Raw genomic sequence first — 12,585 nt, forward strand, 5'->3', positions numbered from 1 at the left:
CAGATTCAAAACCCTTTTTTTTTTTCCAGTACGGGTGAGAATGCCCATTCCATTGCACCTTTGGAAAATTCAGCTCCCAAAGACATTTGAACGAGGAGCCCCGCGATGAAGTCTCAGCAAGTCATGCTTGTGAAGACGCCAACTCTGCCGTTTTGCTTTCAAGACCCCTTCTGTATTTTCTTCTGCGTTTTAGAGGAACGCCCAAATGAAGCCCGAGCCCAAGGGGTCAATACGACACACGCAATTCCTCGCGAGAGGAAAGGCCAGGTTGATAAATATTTGGAATTTCCGAACTGAAATTGAATGTGAGCTGCTTCGATTCCGGGGGGTCTTTCAACACATATGGACACATCGTGTGCTTGTCTCGCGCGCGTGTGTGTGTGATGATGCACAGGAAATCGCGTTTGCACGTCACTCCGTCGGCATGAACAATTCATGAATACACGCACGCGCCTACTTGTGTTGTGCAGAGAGCAGATGGTTGTTTACATTCTTTATTTGTCGGCATCCTTCAGCAAATGTAGCATGCGTGGAGCACGCAGAGGTCCGCGGCGCGTCGCTGGCGTGTTGCGGCTCGCGCAGGGCGGCATGTCGCGTGATCGAGGAGCTTGACGTGCCACCCCGGCATCGCTCGGTAACTTGTGCGTTGAAGAGGAAGAGAGCCCTCGCCACGCTTTGTCCTCTAAGTGCAGCGAAGGTTTTCAAACACAGCGTCGGCGTCCTAAAAAGCAGACTTTTTGGACAGGGGTCCTTGCATTTCAAGTCGAGGATGCATTGCGAACGGGAAAATAACGTGGCACGAGCGCGATTATCCGAGCGATCCAGGAACTGTACTTCCCGGAAAGAATTCGTTGGATTGAACAGAAAATACGCACAACAAACGAAACGGGATACGGTTTAAAACAAAACTATTTTTATTCCACAATGAAAGAAAAAAAGTCGGAGACAAGGGCGGACATTCAAGCCCGAGCTTTCTTCTTCTGGCTCGTACATTTGTATCGCATCTGTTGTCGTGGGGCTCGGTGCTGCCGCAGCGCGTTGTGGCACAATGTGGTCCTACACTTAAAGGCACGCGACGACGAACGTTTCCATTTGTCTGTATTTGTATTTTCTTTGGCCTTTGACTAGCATCCGAGTTGAACTGTTCGTCTGTCACCTGGCTTGTTTTTTTTTTCTTTGGCTTTTCTTGATTTATCTTTTTGTTTTGTTTAACCAGCAACCCGTGGTTTACTTCTTTTCTCTCGTGTATGTACTTGGCCGTCGAAGCCATATTTCTTATGTTCGTTATTTTTTGACAACGCCTTTACTTTATTTTTAGTGAATTATTTCGTTCATATCCACACGTCACAGTAATCACGCGGCAGGTGTGTGTGGGGTTTTTTTTCGCCGTGCGCCGCCACAACTAACAGTTTTCCACGTACGAGCGATGTTCCTCCGGATTGATCTGGAAAAGACACGGCCTTGGGACTGCGAGTAAGTTTTCGTTTCACAATACATTTGCGTTTCGCCACGCATGAATTAACCCCGATCCATTTGTTGTTGTTGTTGAAGTTGCACCGGAGAGAGTCGCGCCGCTTCAAAGCCCGCAGCGAGCACCGATGCGAGGTTGGTCAACTTTTTCTCGTTTCCGCGCGTGCCTTGAAATGGACTATCCGGGATGCGAACGGCTGTGTTCGCCGCAGCATCAAATGCACCGTTCCCGACCTCGAAAGCTTTGTGCGTCTGAAAAAGGTCTGTCTGTCTAACTGCTGACTGAGGACGGCTGAAGAGCGTTGTCAGAAGGTGAACGGATGACACGAGAACCACCGGCTTTATCTTCGCTTTTTATTTGATACCCTCACATAAGACTATTTATTGTAAGCTTACGTTCAATTATTTTCATCTTATATTTGGGCATTATATTCTTTTGTGTTCCAGTCACCTAGGTTATACTGTATTCCGTTCAATACTTGCTTAAACAAGTTTATGTTGATATTGTCCGATTGGCTGAAGGAAACCAGGAAGTGTTTGCGTTACCGAAAGAAGTTGTGTTCTCGTTCGTTCGGAGTTGCAGACGTTGGAAAATAAAAAGGCTGCCACCTCTCCTTAAGTAGAGCTATCCACTACAAAACTGCGAAGCCCTCAACTTACACCATCGAGGATAATAAGTGGTCACTCCATAATACGCGAAAGCAATTCAAAGGGCCAAGGGCCCGTTGTGTGGACGGTATAATGCGAAAGCCTCCGCTCCATTTCTTCAACTCATTTTGCTTCGAATTTGTCTCGCAAAATGCATTCCATTCCGAATGAAAGGACTCGACTGCTTTTTGCGCTTTTTACTGCGCCAAGACGCTGCAAACCTGACTTGCAATTTGTCTTTCGTTGGCCTTTTGAACTCCTTCCCCGCAAATAAATAACGAAACGAAAGTCTTTTATTTGTTTGATCGATTTAATTTTTGGCGGGGTTGAAGAACACTTGTAAGTTTGCGAGAGGAGTTACAGTCTTGTCCGCTGTAGGAAATTTGGCGAGGGAGCCACGTGGGGCGCTCAGACCGGAATTCCCTCCTTGGTCTCCGCTCCTTCCATTTCTGTTCAATGCGCTTGTGCCGGTATTTTTCTGAATGCGACTCGTCATGACTTGAAGTGCTTTATTTGCGCATTCGCTAAAGTACATTTTGTCCCGTCGGCTGGAAACTTGGATTGCTCGCAACAAAAAGTTCAAATGTGCGCGTCAAATGCTGGATTGGGTTTATGCGCCGCGCTTCGGCCCAGCCTCAAACGACCATATATGGAAGATTTGTATCATTTTCAATTGTATTATTAATAAGAATGTGTCAATGTGATGACGGTTAGCTCAACGATTACATCAAACGTGCAAATCACGACGCAGTTTTTGAATCGGGTTTTTTAAAAAAGACAAATCAATCCAATGACAACCATTCAATGCGAAATGAAAAACGCCGCGCTCGACTAATGAATACGCGCGCGAAGGAATACCGGTGTATTTTGGTCATCGTACATTGGTTTATTAGTAATGAAGAATTGCTCACGCTTGCAACGAAGAGACGCGATGAGAGAAGCGAGTGGGCATAATGTGTTCATCGGACCGTATTTTTTTTCCCACCACTTTTATCAATCATAAATAACGAAACGCACGGTTGTTGGCCACTCGCCTCCAAACGTAAAACGACCACTTTCACAAAAGTGGCGACGGTTGATTGTTTTGTTTTTTTTAAACGCACCAAACCACAGCCTAACTTTTTTTTCATGTCTTCTCGATCTACGCGAAGCACTTTGTGTAAATAGCGCTGCGTAACTTCCCGCCCGTCCCCGCTTTGCCAACTCCACGCATGCTCGCATTGTGAAAATGCTGGCAAAATTGCCGTGTTTGTTTGAATATTCCACCTGTGGGGAAAACTCCCGCCGCAGGAGATGATGTCCATTCCTGACTCGATTGAATCGAGCGTGCACTGGGGAGAAAGAAGAAAAAAAGGAGTGACGGACAATCACCGCCGCTTTTGCTTTCGAAATGTCTTTAGGAGCGCATGTGGTCCTCGTCTTTGTTTTTTGTTTTGCGGTTTGGGCCCAGATAGGCCGAATCTCCGTGGCGACCCGTGACCCCCGGCTCCTCGGAACGACATGATTCCGCCGGTCCGGAGGTTCAAAGGTCACCCGCAGGGAGCAGCAAATTAATCCAATGTGTCAAAGGCGCCATGACACCACGTTCACATTCGGAGGCCCGAACGAATTCACACTTGAGGGCTTTTGCTTCCTCAAAAGTATGAGAGCATCCCGCAAAAAACTTTCAGATTCCGGGGGGATGGAAAATGCAGCCGCCGTTGCCCGTTTCACTTGGCCCCAAGAAATTCAAATGCAAAAGTCTGAAGAAGCCGTGCCCGGAAAGATGCAGCAAGTCGGCCATTTTGGTTTGAGGCCGTCATACGGGGCTCATCTTGGCCATTTACCCTCAAAAGCCAACTTGTCAGTGGATTTTTTTTTTGGGGGGGGGGGTGGAAACCTCAGCCCCGATGCCTGTTTCACTTAAGCCACGTGAAATTGAAAAGCAAAGTCTGTCAAGGGCGGGCCCACAAAAAAAGTCTCAAGAAGCCACGCGTGGAAAGACGCAGCAAGTTGTCCGTTTTATCTTGGCCGTATACCTTCAAAATTTATGAAAAAAAAATCAATCCAATTGGTCCAGTTTCACTTGTGTCTCAATTGTCTCGCCACAAAAAAAAAAAAAGGCTCAAGATGCCACGTCTGCAAACAAATGCGGAGGCCTTCTGACCACAACACACCAAAGCGGAACGATGCGGCAAGGTCCGACACAGATCAAACAAACTGCCATTGATCACCGTTTCAAACTTCATCTTCTTCTTGCTTTTTCTTGGGGGCGGGGATGATGCCGAGAGCCTGCCTCCTCGCCGGTCTCCCTCGCTCTGCGGTTAAAGACGTTTGAGTTCAGCTGTCACAAATTACGTTGGCCTGCCCAGCTGTCAAAACAGGGCGGGTGGCGGGGGGGTCTCGCGAGTGTGTGCGGGGAGCCTGCTGGTTTGTGCGTTGGGGACGGGGGTGTCCCTTTCATTCCAGCTCACATGCCATGAAAGGACACGGCGACGGAGGGGGCTTGAAAACGTGGTGTTTGGACACAAGCAATTATCTCTAATTATTGTTTTTCTTTTCAGTTTGGCTGTCGCGACGGAGGTCCCGCATGCAATAATCCGCCGGGGTCGGCCGCGATCGGGCCCGGGCCCGGGCGGGGTCCCCGCGGGACCCGGGCGGCTTTCATCTCAATGCGAGTCAGGAGTTGATTCAAACGCGGGCTGATGGGAGAATTAACCCCGGGGACCCGGCTTTCAATGGGCTCAGCCGAGAGATTATGCGTCTTGATGGCAGCCTTTAAGTTGCGCGCTCAACTTTGCCTCTGTCCACACCTAGCACGCCATTATTTGCAAAAACTCACTTGAGCGGGCCACACCGGCAGTCGGCCCTGTAAAAAAAAAAGGAAAAAGAAAGCATCTGCAGACGGCATCGGCTGTCAAGTGCACGCCAGCGCAGCGGGTGGCGCCGCAACTCCAAAGCGTAGCCATGCCAAATTTCCATTCATTTTGGCGATTTCTTTCAGGCCGTCTCCATTTGTCCGAGAGCTCTCAAATTTGACCCGCCAATAGGAGATGGCTCCACGACGGAAAATTGCAAAGGCCCGCCGGCTAGGAAATACCAAACTCTTTTTCACACTGAATAGTTTGTGACTGCCCCGCCCCCAACGCTAAACGATTTCCTGTGAGTGGCGAGTGTACGGACGTCACGCTAGCATCGCGTCCTTTGGTTTCCACGCCGGAGCCGAAGGCCGCCAAAAGCCCACATTTGGGTTCCCCCCAAAATGCATCGATTTAGCGTCGGGCGGCGCGAGCAAAGGCCCTTAAGTGGTGCGGATGACATGACACCCTGACGTTCGTTGCTGTTTAACGCTAGCGCTAATGTTAGCTCGAAGCGCTCGAAGTACGGGCGGCCCGCAATGTTAGCGTCGCGGTGACCGAAAGTCGTTGTTGTGAAATGAATGGCGCAAGATTGGTGTTTGTGGGCGAGGTGTCTTTGTGCTTGAGACTGGGGGGGTGGTTTGCTCTGCGTCCGTTTGATTTTGGCCCGCCAAAACTCGGCAAAAGCTGACAAAACACCAATGAGCAGGCAGAAATGACCGCTTCAGCGGCGTCGTATTGAAGACCCCTCTCTGATGCGCCCCCCCCCCCCAAACCTCAGTCCGCCACCCGCACGGAACCCCCATCTGCAAGATATTACGGCCCCCCCCCCCCAAAAAAGAAAGTTTATGTTGAACATGTGTAACAGATGGGTGGTCCCTTCATGAAGTAAGTCTGCGCGTTGGGCGATGAGTGCACTTCATTTCAAAATATGGACTTGAATGCCCCCCCGCCCCCCCTAAAATTTTGAATAATGCTGTATAAATAGAAAAATCCATAAATGTAAACATGAAATAATTTGATTGGATTTTTTGATTTGACTCTTTATTAGGTCTCTCATAGGGCAAACTTGTCTCGGAGGACGGTCCCTCTGTGCTGCGACGTACATTCAGCAAAAAAATCATACACGGCGCAACATCATTAGAACAATTACAAGACAAGACGGTATACGCTCTACACACATAGTGAAAAACGATATCGCAAAATGGAACCATCCGATCAAAAAATATCAATTGAATGCATCAATTATATAAAAATAGAAAGGTCAAGTTCACAAATTTAATCATACCAAAAGTAGATCAAGATTCAAATAAAAATCAAACAACGGAGACCAATCTGAATATTTCAAATATATCCTCTTCTCCTCGATTGGTTTTGACAGCCGCCAAGCGTTTGCGGGCGCGACTTAACGACGTTTCCGTCTTTCTGTCCGACCAAACGTGAATTTCACTTACCGCGTCCAAAAATGGATCGTCATTCCTCAATGACATAGCCAGAATGATTCGATTTTTGGGTGCATCCCCCCCCCCCCCCTTTGTCTTCTTGCGATGAGCCCGCCCGCCCGCTCCAATTTGAGCAAAGTTGCGGGTGTCAGGGGTGATAGGTCGTAGGTCCCGCTCGTGCGGGTGGCTTGGCTCCGATGGAGTCCCGTTGGCGTTTAATGAGGCCTCGGCAGACGCGCCCGCGGAATCTTGTCGTGGGGCTAATCGGCGACTATTCCCCTTTTGACAAGGGAGATTACAAGGCGGCACAATGGAGATTTGGCCGCTCACGTCGCCGCACAAAAAGAAGGAGCGGCGCTCCGTCGCGGAGGCCAATTGAGGTCGGCGGCGGGCGGGCGGGGCCGCGCGGACGCGACGACGGAGGCTTCGGAGCGGAACCGCCAGACTGCGCGTTTTTCTCGATGGCTTTTTACAATCTCGTCGACGGGCGCCACCCCGTTGAGTGTAGATCTGCGCAAACGTTTAGCGCCGAGCGGGGCTAAACGCGCCTCCCCCGTTGCTGTCGCGCAGGAGCCGGCGTGCCGCGGGGCCTTTCGGCGCGGGCAAGGTGAAAAGAAAGTCTTGCGAGCTTTGCCGTCCGGACGGGAGCCGTGCCGAACCTCGGCGCCCGCGTGACAAATGCGCATGACGCGCCGCGCGTTTTCCAATTTTAGGACGCGTGTGCGCACGCGTGTCGCGGCGCGCTAACCTTTGGAGTGCCCGGTCTCGTCGGGTCTGTAAAAGTCATCGACGTGACTCCGAAGCGCTAATAAGCTCCATGATGAGCTTTCCACGTGCGCCGCCGCCGAGCCTCGGCTCCTCTTGGATTTCTGAGTCGAAGCCGACGCAAAGGACGACGTCGGCGTCGTCGGCATCCGGACGAGTCGACGCGTCGGTCGACGGTCCCGATGCTTCACGTCAAAGTCCTTTTCATTTGCTCTTTTTACAGTCCGAGCCGAATGCTCTCGGACTGAACCGAACCGCCGGCTAGAAAATCGCAACAGGGCGGTGGAAGGTTCTACTCCGGAGAGTTTTGATCTAGGGAAGAAGGAACTTTGGTTTCTAAATGTTTCCGCTGAGCGTCGTATGCGACACCGTTGCGGCGATGACGAATGTCGACCGTCGACATTTGATCCGTCTCTTGTCATGGGATCTTGCGATGGAAATGGGAGTTGTGGGAATAAAGAGCCCACCCGGGTGCTTTTCATCCTCATCGATTGAACTACTCATGATGGCGGTCGGCGGAAATGTTTTCCGAGACCACCCGCGCAGCCGCGGCCGCAGCATATCGACCACGCTCATAAAAAAGTTCCAATGAGGCTAATTGTCCGCCCGTGCTTGCCAATCGACGGCCGGCGTATGAATTTGCGGGGACGCTCGCGGCGGCTCGAGCGCGAACGATTCACCGGCGGCCCGCTCTCCGGCCGCGGCGCGGCGTTCGGCGAGAGTCTCTCCAAGCCGGAACGTGCGCCGCCCGAGTAGCCCGATGTTCACTTTACTCGGTCCTTGAGCGCTAACGGCCGGGATGTTAACAAGCCGCGCTAATGAGCGTGTCCTCAAACGGCTCGTTGAAGAGCCGCGTTAGGACCGGATGATGAATCCTCCGCTCCGACCGTGCGATTCCACGCGATGCCGCTTCATTCAAGACCCGACGCCCCTCATTTGACCTTGAAGACTCTCAAACCCCCCCCCCCCCACCCGATGTATTTCTGATATCGCATCCCCTAACCCCGACGAGAGTCGCCATGATTCTTCGTGATGCGACCGGACGTCGCGTATGCGGTTCAATCGGGCCAACCGGCAATTACAAGAATTTAGCGCCGTGACGTCGTCACTTGCGCCCTTGAAAATGGCGGCTTCCGACCGTACCTTCCCCCCCCCCCCCCCCCGTTGAAATCTTTTTGTTGGGAACGGCTCCAAAGTCGGCAGGTGAAGCCGGTCCTCCGAAGCGGCCGCCGTGTCCGTCCGTGGCCGCTTTGCTTCCCCTGAGCCCGAAGATACCGCCCGTTTTTTAATCCGCTTCTATTTCTACTCTTTGTCTTCTACTTTCTCCCTTTCATCATGTTGCTGCTGTAAAACGGCAATGACTCCGTTGTGAGTCGGGCTTGCGTTTTCCCCCATCGGTGGTGATCACCAAACACTTGACGGAGTCTTTAACGTAATCTGGGATCATCTCGTTCAGTTATTGCGCCGCATCCGTCACCCCCTCCCCCCCACACAACTCCCCCTCCCCCTAAAAACAACACACGGCTTCTTTTTAACTTCTTCTCCCCGATAAAAGCTGAACAAACACAGCGGCACAATTGCAACCGTCCCACTAGTTGTCGAGGGAAAAAAAAGGTTACAAAAACAAAATCCTTTTCACCCCCCCCCCTTTTTTTTAAAGCCTTTTTCCGACTTTTTCCAAATCCCAACACAGATGGTACACCCCCTCCCCTACGGACACAAAACAAAGTCTATCCCTTACCTGCAAGGGCCCGGCACGAATGGCGCCGCCGCGCTGCTTTTCTTGACCCCAAACGTCATGGCAAGCTGAAACCTTTTGTGTTGTTGTCTTAAAGCCTCGCTTCGACTTTTTCAGCCGCGCGCCCCCTTTCGGCATCCTGACAAGAGGCGGCGCACCCCCAACCTCATCCCGGAGAAGACTCCAATTTTCCGCGCTATTATGTCGTCGGGCGAGCGCCCGCCGGCCTCCGCGTCATCGTTTCCTCGGGTTATTTAAAACAAACACGGGAGGAATCCAGCGGGTGTCTGCAAGCGTACCGCCGATTGGCACGAGGCGCTCTCGCTTTCCGCCGTGCGCCGGCTCCCGCGGACGGAGCTTCAATGACGGCGTAATGGGGCGCGTGTTTATTCGGCGAGGGGCGGGGCCGCTCGGCGCGCCTTCTTCCCCGTCGGCTTCTGGCGAGCGGCGCGGCGGTCCCGCGATCCGGCTGACCCGCGCCACGTGTTTTCAATCGGGCTCCTCCGATCCGGGCCGGCCCGCCGGCGGCGAGGCCGATACAAATTGAACGCTAACCGTTCGCAGGCCTCTCGCGGCGCTGCGCGGCGCACCCGTCGCCCCTCCCCGGCCGTCTCAAGGAAGGATGAAATCGCGACGCCTCCTGCGTCCTGTCCTGTCAATTTGGCGCGGCGCAGACGGGCGCGCGCTTAAAGTCGGGTGCGTTACCAAGTCCGATAATGCGAGTCGCCGTCGGCATTTGAGCGCCGCACCTTCGTATTGTCGTCAAGACAAAGTTTCTTTCGATTGCCCCCGCAGTAAGCCCGAGTGCCACGAGGGTGGGACCGAGAGCGCGTTTGGAGCGTCAAACCATCCCGGTGCGGGTATTGGCCTTCAACCGTCACGTGTTTTTTTTTTGAGGGGGACGTTGGGGGGTGAGAGGGTGCGCCCGCTGTCGGGATGCGGAAAGGGCGCCCATCCCGGAGGCCGGAGAAGGCGACCCGCACCGTTTATGAGCTGCCGACACCGCGGCGTGACGCGGCCGCCTCGCGCCCGCTGAGTGATGCGGAGTCAACGTCGGACCGTTGGGGGTGCGCGGGGAGGGGAGGGGAATCCGCCCCGCCTCCTCTCTGCCGCGTTTGCTTTGATGGACCTTGGCGGAGGTGGCGCAGGTCTGCCGCTTATTTGTCCCGCAGCTGGCAAAACAAATACAGCCCCACTGCATTACGGCTCATTTTGAAACATTTAGAGAAGATGGGCGCACTGTTTATGCGCCCCGCCCCAGCACCGGCGCTACCAGCACCGCGCGCACGCTTGCACGTGTGCACGTGTGCACGCACTTGTTATGATTTGCTGGTGCGAGACATTTGGACGCTTTTGGACCGTTTTACTGTCGCGTGCGTGTGTGTGTGTGTGTGATTTTTTTTCTCTTGGTTTTCGACCGATGTCGGCCTAATACTTTTTCGCGCTGCTATTTGTCCTCTGTGACACGAAAGAGGACACAAATGTGCTCTTGGTGTCTTTCCGCCAGCTCCCGCTGGGGGACAAAGTGGCCCCGAGCTGGCTTCAGATTTCTTTTCTTTTTAGTGGCCAACAAAAACCGGCGTTGATTGTTTCCCTGTGTGCTTTTTTTGTTGTTGTTGTCAAAAGGGGAGCGGCATCTTTGTTGCGACAGCACTTTCTAAGTGTGACTTAGGGCCCGCCAGCGCCACGCTAACCGAGCGTGACGACAACCATAATTGGCCGCTGCCGAGAAAGGCCCGCCGTGTGGAGCACCTTCAAAAACAGCCCAAAAAGTGCTTCAAACACGAGAGGACGCGTCATTTATTTCCTGCTGCCAAAGCCACAAAAGGGCCCGTCAATATCTGCGCTTTGATTTGTAGCGCCCGATGACGCCACCCATTGTATTTTTCGCCGCATCTTTCAAAGGGCACCGCTCGCATGATGTCACCCCCCCAAATTGTTCATCATGAAGCCAAACTGGCATGTTGGAATCACGCGGGCCTGTCAGACCAGCGCTAACGTGAGTTCCGGGGCTAGCCGTTAGCATTGGTCAGTCCACAGTTGCAGTATCGCGGCCGTTGTTCTCGCGCCTGCGCGCGAAGCGTTTTAACAACCGTAGTCGTATATTTGATCACTTGGATAGAAATAAAGCGTGGGAAAGGCGCGGCGCTGTTGGTGGCGCCTCTGTGTGCCAAATTAGCCGCCATTAAATCTGCGTGGCGGCGCAGGGGCGACCGCCCGCAATTGAAGGCCACTTTGGCAGGGGTGTAATTTCTGTAAATGCTTCTTGAACGCGGCGTAATGCGAAATAGCTCGTCAAATCAAACGTGTTTTTCTTTTTTTGCCACGACGTTCATCACGAACTCCGTTGTTCTCGTCCGGCGGTTGCGACGCCGGCTTTCGTCGCGCTACGGCCGCACATAAAACCTGCATATGAAAATGTCACTCGGCGGACCGGCGCCGCCGTCGCCGGCAACAAAACTTGGCGGACGGCGCGGACTCATCCTTCCGGCTTTGAGATGGGCACGTCTTTGGGGCGAAGAGGGCCATTTGGTTGTACGTTTTGTCACGTGGATTAGAAGGGAGGCGATCGCCGAGGTGTCGATCATCCGAGTACGTGCGTGTGCCCCCGGCCCGCGTCCAAAAAGACTCTGGGGCACCGCTTTATCCCAAACGCGGCTATTGTTAATGGGAAACACACCGAGGGGAGCCGGTGGGGGGGGGGGGGGGGGTCGCAACGGGCCCACCGCTTCCCCTCGGTGGCCGGCATGAGACAATTAAGAGCACATTAGATCTTTTCAAGTGCTTGTAATTTCATAAAATGGGGGGGGGGGGCTCTTGGGCTTGAGCGGGGGCTTTTTCGAGAACAAAATGGGGAAAAAGCCGCAGATCCTCAAGAGCCACTTGGGGAAAGATGGAAAGCAGATATGAACCCGAGGAAAGCTGCTTCTCCTTTCTCTCAAGAGCCCCCCCCCCCCCTCCACCACCACTATGAGACCACACACACACACGCACCTGCAATATGCCAAACACACTCCCGTTTATTTACTCTAAAATCTGGAAGTTAGACGCATGATTAAAACCCTGCTTCACAATGCTGAGAGAGAGATCCGCCCCTCCCCCGCGGCCCCCACACGCACACACTTTCCCGGACGACGGAAATCCCGTCGGATTCCGAGCCAAGTCCGATGATGAACATTGAACAAGTCGGGAAGTGCGCGGCCGGCCTCGACAGCCTCCCTCTCCCGCTCTGTGCGACGGCCGCCCCCGGCGCCCCCGAATCGCGTCCGAAAGATGCAGGCGCAGGCGCAGGCGTTGAGATGCAGGCGCAGGCGGCGTCAGCCTGCTTTCACGGGCATCCGCTCAAGCCCGCTCCCAAGTAAGGCGCGTCGGTGCCGGGAAGGCGGACAGACGGGGACCGCCGTGGCGTAAATAAGCGGCGGTCCTTGCCTAGGAACCCACCCCCCCATTTTCCGAGCATAAAAGAGACGTTTGAAGTGGCGGCGTATGAAACGATCACGTGAGCGACGCGGCGGCACAATGAAGTCGTGGAATGAATGAGCGGCTTTTGTCCCCGCTTTCCAGCGCTAACTTTAAGACCGGCACATACGCGCGCACTCGAGCGCCTTGTTCGCTGGGGCTGGGAGCGTATTCGGCGGTCTTATTATGCGCCAACGTTTAGGAGCTTGTCCTTTTCATGTGTCAT

This window comes from Hippocampus guttulatus, chromosome 17 (assembly GCF_054856545.1).
Source record: "Hippocampus guttulatus isolate MCC_2025c chromosome 17, RoL_Hgut_1.0, whole genome shotgun sequence".
Lineage (NCBI taxonomy): Eukaryota > Metazoa > Chordata > Actinopteri > Syngnathiformes > Syngnathidae > Hippocampus > Hippocampus guttulatus.